Below are 12,629 nucleotides of genomic sequence, written 5' to 3'. Positions count from 1 at the left end.
TCCCTTTTACCTTACAGGTAGCCCCCTCCTCCTCCTTCCCATCCCTACCCCAGGACCAGGCTGTCTCGCTCTTCCTGACCAGCAAAACTTGAATCTTAGGTTACAAACTCTGGACAGGGCTCAGAACTCAGCTGTCCCAAAACCCACTTTTGCAGAGGAGGAAACGGAGGCCCAAGGAGGGAAAAAGACCTAGTGCAGATCACGTGGCTTCCAGGCTCCTAGCACAGAGCTCTTTGTACTGACGAAGCTCTCAAATCCTGAAAACATCTGCTGTTAGTCCCACCCTCTCCAGCCTCCATACTTTCCCTTTCCCCAAAAAAACAAGGGCTGCATTTTCACAGAGTTGAAAGTAGGGTGCTAAACGGGAAAAAGTATAGTGGTGGGATTTGAGGCACGGAAGAGGAAAAGCCACAGGGGATGGCCTGAAAACACTGCTGTGTGCTGAGTCAGGCTGTCTGTGCCTGTTCTGCTGCATCCCAGCTCCTGGCTTTCCTCCACACCCCTGGGCCTGACAGATGACAACTGAAGGCGAGGCCAGCCCAAGAGAGAAAGGGCCAGAGGAAGTTGTGGTGGGTGTCCCGACCCTGGTCCCTAGATGTTGTCTGAAGCCTACTGAGGGCTGAGTCTCTATCTTACAAATACTTGCCCACAACCACGTGACACAAAAGAGGAGTGGGCCCTGAGATCTCTCTCTGTTGTAGGTCCAAGTGCTACCCGCCTACAATATCAGTATTACTGATGCCAACCCCCATGATGGCACCAGGATGGGGAAGGCAGATACAGGCCTCTGGTGCCCTCTGCTGTTCAGCACTCCTGTGCCACAGCCTGAGGGTTGGCACTGTGGCTGGTAGGGGGGACCCAGGGAATGTCTCCAGCCCCTGGGGTTGCCCCAGCTTGTAGCAGCCCTCCATGTACTTCCCAGAAGAATCCAGGAAATGTGTGATGCTGAAGCCCTGGCTAAGGCAATGCACCTGCCAGATCACCCAGGGTGTGATGCAGTAACAAACAATCCCCAACATGAAATAGCTCCAAACAAGGCAGGTTTATTTAGCTGGACAAGCTCTGTGTCTATTCTCTAAGAACCAGGTTGAGGCAGCAGCCACCACCATCTGGAATGATGCTGGCTGCAGTGACTGAGAGCAAGAGACTGAGGGCCTCACACAGAGGGTGAAGCCTTCCACTCACAGCTCGCTGGTCGGATATATCACACAATTCCACCCAAGCAAAAGAGGCAGAAAGTGCTCTCCCACCAGGTGCCCAGAAGTCAGGTGCTGGGGACACTGAGAGGGCACATTCTTGACTACTGATGGCTTCCGGCTCATTCTCCCTCCTGCAAGCAAAGTACCTCATCCCTCCGCAGGGAACGCAGCCCTAGATCCCCCTGGGAGCAGCATCGCCCTCAGGAGCAGGGTCTTGGAATGGTGTGTTGGCATCCCATATCAGCAGTGAGGGGCAGTAATCCCTGCTTCACACACAGATGTGGTGCCTCTTGATCCAGTGACCTGTAACCTAAGAATCCCAGTTTTCTGCTTCCTGCTAAAACTCAGTCCTCAGTGGTACAGCCAGGGCTAGAGAGTGGCAAAAAACACACCCAGTAAGAAAGTAGAAAACTGAGAGCCATATCTCAGGGGATACTGCTCCACGGAAGCCCTGCCATTGCTGGGCAGACGTTAAGGTTTCCCTGCCCTGGAGGTGGGCATCATCCTTGATCAGGCAGCTCTGGTCGCTCCCCTGGGTATCTCTCCTCGTTGGTTCTCTCTGTGCCCTGCTCCCTTCCCCGTCTGTCTGGCTGTCTCAGTTTCTCCTGACTTAGCACCTTGGGCTGTGTGTGGCTCTATAACGGCCACCTCACTCTTGAGTCTCCCAGACTTCTGAGTGACTCCAACTTAGGGTCTCAGTTCCAATTCCAGACACAGAGAAAGACTCCCATTTCACTGGCCTAATTGATTATTCAGGGCCAGGCACACAAGTCACAGTTATGTCCAGTTTCTGAATGGGCCATCTGAACAGGGGACGCTGGAGAGACCCCACGCTGCCTGCACATCCGATGGTGTGGGAGGAGAGTGTGGGCATAGCCACGAAGGATTGTTTTCTCTGAAACACAGAGCATGGAGTTGCCCTTGAACGTACTCTGAAGACACACAATTTTGGAGGAGGAAGTGAGGTTTGGCCTTCCCCACCCTCAGATTGCTCATTGCTTTCTTTACTCCTCTGAGTCTCAGTTTCCTCATCTGTACAGTGGGAACAACAAAAATCTCTGTCCTCATCCTTCTCCCTCGCTCACTCTTGTGGGCCCTCATGCCCCTGATGGAACCAGTCCTGGTTCCTGGCTGCCTGAGCTGAGTTCACAGTCTGGACTGACCTGTGGCCTGCCTCTCCAGAAACACTTGCGTTTGTATAGAGAACTGTTGGAGACTGACAAGGCAAAAGGATCAATCTGTAATGGCGAAATATAAGGCAGAGAGATGCCAAAAGAGAGAATACTTTGGTAGGAGGGAGGGAAGCACTAGAGATCTGCCTGGATAAGAATTCTAATCTCTGCTGCTGACTGTTCAGTTCCTCCTTCATGGGAGAAATGAGACAGGCCTATCTTGAATGACAACTCTTGTTACCAGAATTCTCGGGTCATTTCTAGGGAAACTCTCCTTTAAGGGGTGTGTGTGGGGGCAGCGCTTCATAGGTACACACACCCTGCCTCCGTGCCCCACATGCTCTACATTCTCCCCAGAGCTGACTCGGGCACAGTTCTGATGATGCGGTAACTCATGTAGCCCACATTTCTCAACCTCGGGGATGGATGTGCTGCCTTGTTGTATTTTTGTTCTTTGAAAACCTCTGCATTTTCTTCTACCCATCTACCTCTTTAGCTGCTAATCTGGGGTGGTCTGAAGACCCACGTCGTGTGTTTATTTTTTCATGTTTCCAAAGCTGCAGTCATAGCTCAGCGGAGAGCTGCACCAGCCACATGCCTTTGTACTCAGAAACCCCCACACGGGTTTTGGTAACCAGAGCTAGCATATCCCCACTCAACAGCACTGTGTCCTTAGCCCACTGCCCACCTGGCCTCCCCCTACCTTGCTGCCCCTGCCCTTAGTACCCTCCTGCAGGGTTCCTCCAGGGTCTCATCACGGTCCAGTCTCTGGGCACTAGCACAGTCCCCCTCATTCCCTACCCACGCTCAATGCCCAGCCCAAACCCTGCCTCCTGCCCTCTGTGCTTTAGAGCTGGCTGCTTAAAGTCTCTGGACTATGGCCTCATTGTAACAACAAAGGATTCGAGAAAGCAGAATTTCCCAGCTCTGGATCATTCCTTCCCCCATCTCCTTTAGAGCATATCAAGAAAGAATGGCAGTGAATGTTGGTAGAGTGCTTTACAGTCTACAGAACATGAGCACATTCATGACTTTGTGTGAAGTCACTGATAGCCCCTGGGGGTATTCTTACTATTTCTGTTTTACAGAGGCAGAGGCACAAACTGAGACTCAGAGGGGTTCAGTAACTTACCTAAGGTCACACAGCTAGTTTAAAGAAGAAGAAAACAAATGGCCAGCCATGGTGGCTCACACCTTCAATCCCAGCACTTTGGAAGGCCAAGGCAGACAGATAACCTGAGGTCAGGAGTTCAACACCAGCCTGGCCAACATGGTGAAACCCTGTCCCTACTAAAAATACAAAAATTAGCTGGGTGTGGTGACAGGCGCCTGTAATCCTAGCAACTTGGGAGGCTGAGGCAGGAGAATCACTTGAACCCAGGAGGTGGAGTTTGCAGTGAACTGAGATCCCGCCACTGCACTCCAGCCTGGGCCACAGAGCGAGACTCCATCTCACCAAAAAAAAAAAAGCAGTATCCGGAAAAAGGATTGGGATTAAAATTCAGGTATCCAGACCACATGCCCTTCCTACTTTAGCAGATGACGTCTCTCCCACCCACTCAGGCTAATGGCTGCAATCCTTATTTCCCACAGCGAGAAGAGACTTAGGGTGCAACTCTTCCCCACATCCTTGGGATAGGGAGCCAGAGGGTCACAGAGCATCACTACCACACATGATGTCTTGGACCTCAGGGAACTGTCAGAGGGAAGAATTATGATTTTAAAGCTTGTCCACATGTGCACCCCTCACTGGCCTGGGTGTCTTTGGAGCAGCAGAGCTGGTTCCAATTGGCAAGGCCAGCCTAGGTGGTGCCCTGTCCTCTCACAGTGACAAAGCAGGGCTTCCCTGGGGCCAATGCCTGCGGCGACTCCTCCTGGCACATCTTTCCCAGTTTGCCATGGGTGTAGCCCAGGATCAGAAGCCAGTTCCACCCTCCTCTGCACCTTGGTTTCTCTTTCTGTAAAATGCGGAATAATCTCCACTTTTCTGTCCCTACTATCCAGTAAGAGTGGGGGAGGACAAGACAGCACAAGCTGGTGTTTCTCACAGGACTTTGGTGTCTTCATTGAGGTGATATACGGATAAAAATATAAGAACAAGCATGGACTCCGGTGCTTCCTAAAAAAAGGACTCTAGAGGAGAAACTAATTCTCAGGCACTTTCTGGGGAATTAAATTTTCTAGATTTCTAGAAGCCTCCTTGATATCAGCTCTTATGGCTACAAACCCTTCTACCATTCCAGAGAGAGGCTCTCTGAGACCACACCTGGAATGACTTTGCCAGTCTGCAGGGACAACCTGCCTGGGGACTAGGGCTGGACTTGGGTGACTGCAGGGGGCACTGTGAGGGGGACCTGGAGCCCCCATAGCTCAGGAGTGGCATTTGTACATCAGTCCCCAAGAATTGTTAGGTTTAGCTCCTTTGGTTCTTTCTCAAAAGAGCCAAGTTTGGTAAAACTCCTGGAATTCATTGAACGCGATCACAGGAAGGCGCATTAGAATAAAATGTGTACGAACAGCTGCTATTACTCCTGTGGGTACATATTCCTGCTCACCATGATCCAGCACCTCTGTCCCTTTAACAGAAAGCTCACAGGGACTTGGTTTCCCAATCTGTAAAATGTAAGAGCTGCATTTCATTGTTGGGAGGTGAGGTCCCTTCTAGGCTAATCCTTGCTTGGGGTAATACAACAAACAACAGATCCTTCAGGACTTAGGGGCTTGCATCCATTGAAGTACAGAAATGAAATATTTTTAAGACTGAAGGGAAAAGAGACTCCAGGTTTAGTGTGGGTAGGTGATGGGGCCTGGCTGAACCTCCTTCATCTCTGTTTCCCTTGCTCTTGACTTTCCCTTGGCAGTCTCTAACTTGTAGCCCTCTGTCACCACTACTCACAAGGACACTGGCCACCATATTACCCTAGTCCCCTTTCTGTAATTGTTGACTTCTGTACTGATTGTCCCCCAGTAATATGCAAGCTTTCTGAAGTAAGAGAACACATCTTCAGCTGTATTAGGCAGAGTTCTACAGAGGAACAACCAATATGCAATATGAGATCAGATATAAATATATAGATGCACACATATATATGTATATATGCCTGCATGTGTGTATATAGACAGAGAGAAAGAGACAGAGACAGAGAGATTTATTTTAAGGAACTGTGTGGCTGGCAAGTCTGAAATCCATAGGGCAGGCTGGCAGGCTGAAAATTTAAGTGAGGGTTAATGTCATAGACTGGAGTCCTGAGTTCGAATTCCACAAGGCAGCAGTCTGGAAACTCAGACAGGGTTTCTATGTTGTAGTCTCAAGGAGAATTCCATCTTCTTTAGGAAACCTCAATCTTTGCTCTTAATGCCTTCAACTGATTGGACAAGGCCCACCCATAGTATGGAGGGTAATCTGCTTTACTGATGTAAGCATTAATCTCATCTAAAAAATACCTATACCACCATGTCCAGACCAGTGTTTGACCAAACAATGAGTCGGCATACTCCACGCAAGTTGACATGCAAAATGAACCATCACAGCACTTCTCGTGTCTTCGTGTACCCACCTGGTACATGGGGGTACAACTCTCTGGCCCATAGGGGTGGTCAATCCTGAGTGGATAAATAATAGGAAGCTAGTCCTATGATGTGGCTTGATTTTTCTTTTCTTTTCTTACCTTCCTATTTTTATTAACCCAGGTCTTCTGCGCCCAAAACTCAGCCTCATTCAGGACCATATTATGTTCGTGCCTCGGCTGTGTCCAAAGAGTGTTGTCAGAAGTGTGAACTTGGAGGGGTAGGAGCCAAGGGAGAGTTTCCCCTCTGTCCTTCGAAGTTCACTGAAAATGAATTTACAATAGGTAGATTAATAAGAGGAAAAGGCATACAAATTTATTTAATGTGCATAAGCACAGGGGAATTGCAAGAACATGATGACCCAAACCCAATGAGGTCCAGACGCTCATATACCCTTCTTCATCAGAGAAGAGGAAATGGAGGAGAAAATGGCTGTTTTGAGGGGTAGAAAATATATATATATATATACACATATATATATGTATATATACACATATATATACATATATGGGGTATATATATACGTATATATATATGTATGTATATATATGTGTGTGTGTGTGTGTGTGTGTATATATATATATATATATATATATATTTTTTTTTTTTTTAGATGAAATCTCGCTCTTTCGCCAGGCTGGAGTGCAGTGGCATGATCTCGGCTCACTGCAACCTCCACCTCCTGGGTTCAAGCAATTCTCCTGCCTCAGTCTCCTGAGTAGCTGGGACTACAGGCATGTGCCACCATGCCCAACTAATCTTTGTATTTTTAGTAGAGACAGGGTTTCACCATGTTGGCCAGGATGGTCTCAATCTCTTGACCTCGTGATCTTCCCACTTCGGCCTCCCAAAGTGCTGGGATTACAGGCATGAGCCACTGCGCCTGGCCCAGCAAATGATTTTTAAGAGGAATGAAAGGGCCCAACGCTCAGACAATGGTTAGGAAATAATTATCTTTGGAGATGGAATGGGACCTAAAAACGGACAATTTGGGTCAATGCTCCGAAGTATGGGTCGTCGATGTGATGTTTAATTTTCAATCTCTTCCTCTGTGATATGAGTTTTAATCCTCTGGATAATGAAATTTCAGGGAGGGGATGGAAGGCAATTGTGTTCCTCTTTGGCTATCTGGTTTCTAGGTGAACGAGGGAACTTCAGAGAACAGCCTTGTCCTGTGTTTTGGGAGAGACAAGGGGTTGAGAAACAGGAAGGTGGGAGGGGTAGGGAAGGTCAAGAGACCTTGAGGCTACTTCTTTAGTCCAGCATGTCAAAGCATCATATTGAGGAGTATCATTTTCTGAGCCCCAACAGAGGTTGACACGCCTGGGCTTAAGTCCTGGCTCCCCCATTCATTAGCAAGGAGTCAAATCCCTCAGAGCATGAGTTCTGCCTGTGCAGTGGGGCATGTGGCGCCCACATGGCGGGTTCAGTGAGGCTGAGTGGGATACGGCCCAGCACAGTGCCTGCCGTGAAGGAGGCACCCCATCATTTTCATAATGATGATTTTATTGCTCTTTTACACACAATGAAAACTCACTAATTCAGACCTATCAGAGAGGGCAGTCAATGGCTGGAAAGTCCACATTAAAAAATAATTTAAAAATAATGTAGTTTTATTACTTTAAAATATATTACTCGGTCCAGGCTAATAAAGTGTTGCATAGCAAGCCCTTGGGGGACTTGCGTTAATGAACAAATAAGAACAATTTGAGGTTAGTCCATCCACTATTGGCGTGGAACAGGATGTCTCGGAAAGTATTTGCAAATGCCTCAAAACAAGGTATTATCTTCCATAGATTAAGTGTTTCCTTTGCAATCATCATGATGCATTTTCCTCATTCACCAGTTTCTCTCTACCTGGAAAGTGCTCCAGTCAAGTTCAGCACAGGACTACCAGATTTTAACAGATTCTCACTCAGTGGTGACTGAGCATAAAACATTTCATTGAGTTAGGTCAAGGCCCTTATTTTATGTTCTTTCCTTTCAGAGAAGCCTATTTCAGGATGCTCATCTTGGCCTGCACCTCCCAGAGCTGGAACTGTTTCTGTCAAACAGCAAAGAGGCTGTGCTTAGGAGCTTGGGCTCTGAACGCAGACAGAGCCGGGTTCCAATCCCAGTCATCCCTAAGATGACCTCCCTCACAGGGTTGCTAGAGGATTAAATTAGGTGTACAGCTAAAGTGCCTGAGAGACACGAAATAGTCGTGAACGGCAGTGAAAGAGCAAGCCCTCCTGCAGCAGAGGTACCACCACATCTAGAGGTGAGTCAGAAAGGCACGTCCACGGACCTAGTGAACCTCTGAGGCATAAGGAATGCTGAAGTTATTATTCCTGGTGCTGGGCCAGTCCTTGGGTGATGATGAAATTTGCCTCCAGATAGGCTATGATTCCAAGGCAGGAGCCTAGGAATTTACTGTCATTATTATTATTAGCAACAAAAACGACGGTTTGTATTTTACAAGAGCTATTCAGCTTCTCTCAAAAGCTCCACTGAGACAGTGTATATTTGAGGAAGGTTGTGCAAGGGCCACGGTATTTGTTCCTCTGGGAATTCCAAGTGTGGACTGGGTTCACTCATCAGAGAACCCCAGAATTAGCTCAGCACCTGCAGAAAGGCCTTTTCTGAGTGAAGGTCTGAGTTAAGCCCTTGATTCTACATTGCATCAGGGCGGAGAACCACCAGCGAAGGGGAAGTTCCTGGGAGACCCTGCGAACATGCCATCAGCCACTGTTTATTAAGCACTGAACTCTGGATGGGGGCTGGCAATCTGCGATTGCCTGACTTTATCCTCATTACATTCAGCCCATAATGTCAATGTCAGACCGTTGGCCCTCTCACCCCGCTTCATCAGAGGAGGGAGCTGTGTCCCAGAAGGCAGGGGAGACTTGCTCAAAGTCACAGAGCTGATATAAATAAACACAGCATGCCAGTCTTTTTTTTTTTTTTTTTTTTTAAGATAGGATCTTGCTCTGTCGCCCAAGCTGGAGTGCAGTGGTGCAATCTCAGCTCACTGAAGCTTCTGCCTCCCAGGTTCAAGCAATTCTTCTGCCTCAGCCTCCCAAGTAGCTGGGACTACAGGTGTGTGCCACCATGCCCAGCTGAATTTTGTATTTTCAGTAGAGTCGGGGTTTTTGATACCAGGCCAGGCTGGTATCAAACTCCTGGCCTCAAGTCATCCACCTGCCTCGGCCTCCCAAAGTGCTGGGATTACAAGTGTGAGCCACTGCACCCAGCCAAGCATGCCATTCTTTAGAAGATGTTCTCTCCTGGCACATCTCAGTTTCTACAAAAGCCCCCAGCCCTTCTTGGAGACCCCTGGGGCAAAGTTCTCTCACCCTTCTTCACATACCCCTAACAACTCACCTGCCTCTCTCTTAGAGCCCCTCCTCCCACCCTTCCTTGAATTCTGGCCATGCTCATGTGTGCCATAGCTTCCCCAGGAAGACAGCCTCTGAGTCTGGTCTGACATTGTCTGTCCTTAAAGAAGGCACTTAACACATATCTGTCAACTGAATTAATAAGAATTTCCCACAGGGCCTTGGAAGCAACTTTGTACCTGTTTGCCTCTGCTGGATGACCCACTCTGAACACAGCTACCTAAAAGTGGAAGGAGGGAGGCTGGGCGGGGTGGCTCACGCCTGTAATCCCAGCACCTTGAGAGACTGAGGCAGGTGGATCGCTTGAGCTCAGGAGTTCAAGACCAGCCTAGGCAACATGGCAAAATCCTGTCCCCACAAAAAAAAATTTAAAACTTAGCCAGGCATGGTGGCACATGCCTGTAGTCCCAGCTACTCAGGAGTCTGAGGTGGGAGGATTGCTTGAGCCTAGGAGGTGGAGGTTGCAGTGAGCCGAGATCACATCACTGCACTCCAGCCTGAGCAACAGAGCAACACCCAATCTCAAAAAAAAAAAAGAAAAAGAAAAGAAAAATAGCTGAAAGGAGGGACTGTTTTGAGCTGAGGCAACCCCAAAGACTGGTGACATTCCCTGGGTCTCCCCTGCCAGCCTCGAGTCATACCCCAAGAGAGGCTGGGACATGTCTGTGAAACAGGATGCTGAACAGCTGAACACAGTTGACTTGAGCCAGCCTAAGTGGGTTTCTGCTCCTTGCAACGAGAGGCCTGAATAGAAGTCTCTTCTTCAAGGGAGTGGGCATCAGCTCAGAAAGAGGATCCCATGGGAACTGACTTGGCTGGTGACCAAGGCCCTACCACCAGGGCACCCTGCCCCTGTATCTCAAGCAGAGGGGCCAGAACCAGCGGTGTAACTACTGTGCTTGACACCTAGGGCAGGTCTTTTTTTTTTCTTTTTTTCTTTTTTTCTTTTTTTGAGATGGAGTCTCGCTCTGTCACCCAGGCTGGAGTGCAGTGGCGCGATCTCAGCTCACTGCAAGCTCCGCCTCCTGGGTTCATGCCATTCTCCCAGGGCAGGTCTTTTTATAACTCACCAATCTTCCATGCAACAAAATTGTTTTCTGTAAAAAGCAGGAAATGAATTAACAATAGTATGGGTGCATTGGCTATGTCCGGTGGCATTTCTTGAGAATTTTCATTAATGACACCTGATTTTAGAGGCACTGTATATTTTTAAATACATCCAGATGTTGTTTCAGTTGCTTCCTCTTTGGTTCTTTTTGCTTTTTGTTGTTGAGCTTCACTTAAATTCGTATCATTTCATGTTGGTACAAGTACTCCACTTCAAATTTCCCGAGAAATTCAGAAGAATTGTGAACAAGTTGCTGGTTTCACAATACTGCAAGACACTGCAAGTTACTACAAGTTCCCACAGGACAACAAGGCACAATTATTTACTTAATTGTGTTTAAATATACCTATCAGTTTGAACTTTGATCCTCTGGTGACATTCTAATACAATAATTTATGTAAATAATTATTCAGAGACCAATGAGAGGATTTAATAAGTGCAAAATGTTAGCAAATGGTACAACATTGATAAATCCATGATCTGGATTTTGTTCTGTCATTTTAAAATAATTAAAAAGTAAGTTTCAATTTTAAAAACATTATTGAATTCAGTAAAAAATTCAAGCATGAACTAAAATACACACTTACGAAACACAAATATTACACCTCACATTTCACACTCTGTTTCATTGTTTTAGATTTTAAACAAAAATAAACTCCGGCGGCCACCTAGAATGATCAAGTCAGGCAACTTAAGTCACTTTGTTTCATCTTCACAATCACTGTGCTGTCATTGTTCATTTTGAATCTACTTTTTAAATGCAAGAATATTTGATGCCAGATACCAGACACAAATTACACCTGAAAAGGATGTCATTTTAGGTTTTGTGTCCCACCTAAAGGGTACAATTCTGTACCCTGACAATGTTATTCTAGAAATAAATGCCTATGAGTGAGTCTATTTCAGGAGCCAACTCTACAACTAAGAGTTCCCCCAAAGTAACTTCCATGTGCAATAAAGTGTTTATTAAATGGTAAGTATTAAAATTGTCCTAAGCAGAAAACCAAACACCGCATGTTCTCACTCATAGGTGGGAATTGAACAGTGAGAACACTTGGACACAGGGTGGAGAACATCACACACTGGGACCTGCCGTGGGGTGGGGGGATGGGGGAGGGTAGCATTAGGAGATACACCTAATGTAAATGACGAGTTAATGGGTGCAGCACACCAACATGGCACATATATACATATGTAACAAACCTGCATGTTGTGCACATGTACCCTAGAACTTAAAGTAAAATATAAAAATAAATAAATAAAAATAAATCTAAAAAAATTAAATTAAATTAAAAAAATAAAATTGTCCTAAGGTCAGGAACGGTAGCTTATACCTGTAATCCCAGCACTTCTGGAGATGGACGGGCAAGAATTGCTTGATCCCAGGAGTTTGAGACCAGCCTGGGCAACATAGTGAAACCTTGCCTCTGTAAAAAAAATACAAAAATTAGCCAAGTATGGTGGCATGCACCTGTAGTCCCAGCTACTCGGTAGACTGAGGTGAGAGGATTGCTTAAGCCTGGGAGGTCGAGGCTGCTGTGAGCCATGATGGAGGCCGCTGCACTCCAGCTTGGGTGACAGAGTAGGACCCTGTCTCAGAAAAAACAAAAATAAAAACTGCCCTAACATGAAGCTTATATACTTATCATCATCATCAATATCATCAGCATTTATGGAACTCCACAGGACCTCAGCAAGTGTTTACACATTGGGCCAAGGAAAGAATTTTCCTGGAGAAGGATTTTGCCACTGCCACCACCTTGAAATTCTTCGTCGTTTTCAACACAGGGCCCTAGATTTTCATCTGCACTCAGCTCTGCTCTGAGCCCAGGGCCATAGGGGTTCTTGGAGAGACGGGGCAGATGGAAGAAGCGGAAGGCGTCTGTGCACAGGAGAGTGCCCTGCAATCATAGAGGGTGATTACTCCTGTCCCTACCTTCCTGGCCCAGCTTCCCATCAGCCAGAACCGTGGCAAAACAGGGAGACCTTTGGCAGTCTCTTAGCCCTCTTCCTTACCAATCCCCGTTCCCTCCTCTCCCCTTATGCCAAATACGACTAGAGGTCACCTCATAGCCAGGCGCCCCTCCCAAAGACACCAACTTCCTTTACCCTGCAACAACCAACCCTCACCCCATCCCCAAAAGGGTCTTTGGCCAGAGGTCTGATCAAGCCTTTTTTTTTTTTTTTTTTTTTTTTTTTTTTTTTT

At 47.1% G+C, this 12,629-nt stretch overlaps 1 long non-coding RNA gene across 1 annotated transcript in view; it reads right to left on the bottom strand.

The window, feature by feature from the left end:
- Positions 1–5,503: 5,503 nt before the first annotated feature.
- LOC111548414 overlaps positions 5,504–12,629 on the bottom strand; it is a 9,114-nt gene continuing 1,988 nt past the window's right edge. The window contains exons 3-5 of the long non-coding RNA XR_002733397.1: positions 12,113–12,324; positions 10,386–10,690; positions 5,504–6,201 (exon numbers count right to left, since the gene is read on the bottom strand). This is a non-coding gene — a long non-coding RNA (uncharacterized LOC111548414). The remainder of the gene's footprint in view (positions 6,202–10,385; positions 10,691–12,112; positions 12,325–12,629) is intronic.

The sequence above is a fragment of the Piliocolobus tephrosceles genome, chromosome 6, assembly GCF_002776525.5.
Source record: "Piliocolobus tephrosceles isolate RC106 chromosome 6, ASM277652v3, whole genome shotgun sequence".
Taxonomy (NCBI): Eukaryota; Metazoa; Chordata; class Mammalia; order Primates; family Cercopithecidae; genus Piliocolobus; species Piliocolobus tephrosceles.
Note: the sequence above shows the minus strand (reverse complement) of the source record. Positions and strands in the feature narration are given on the sequence as shown.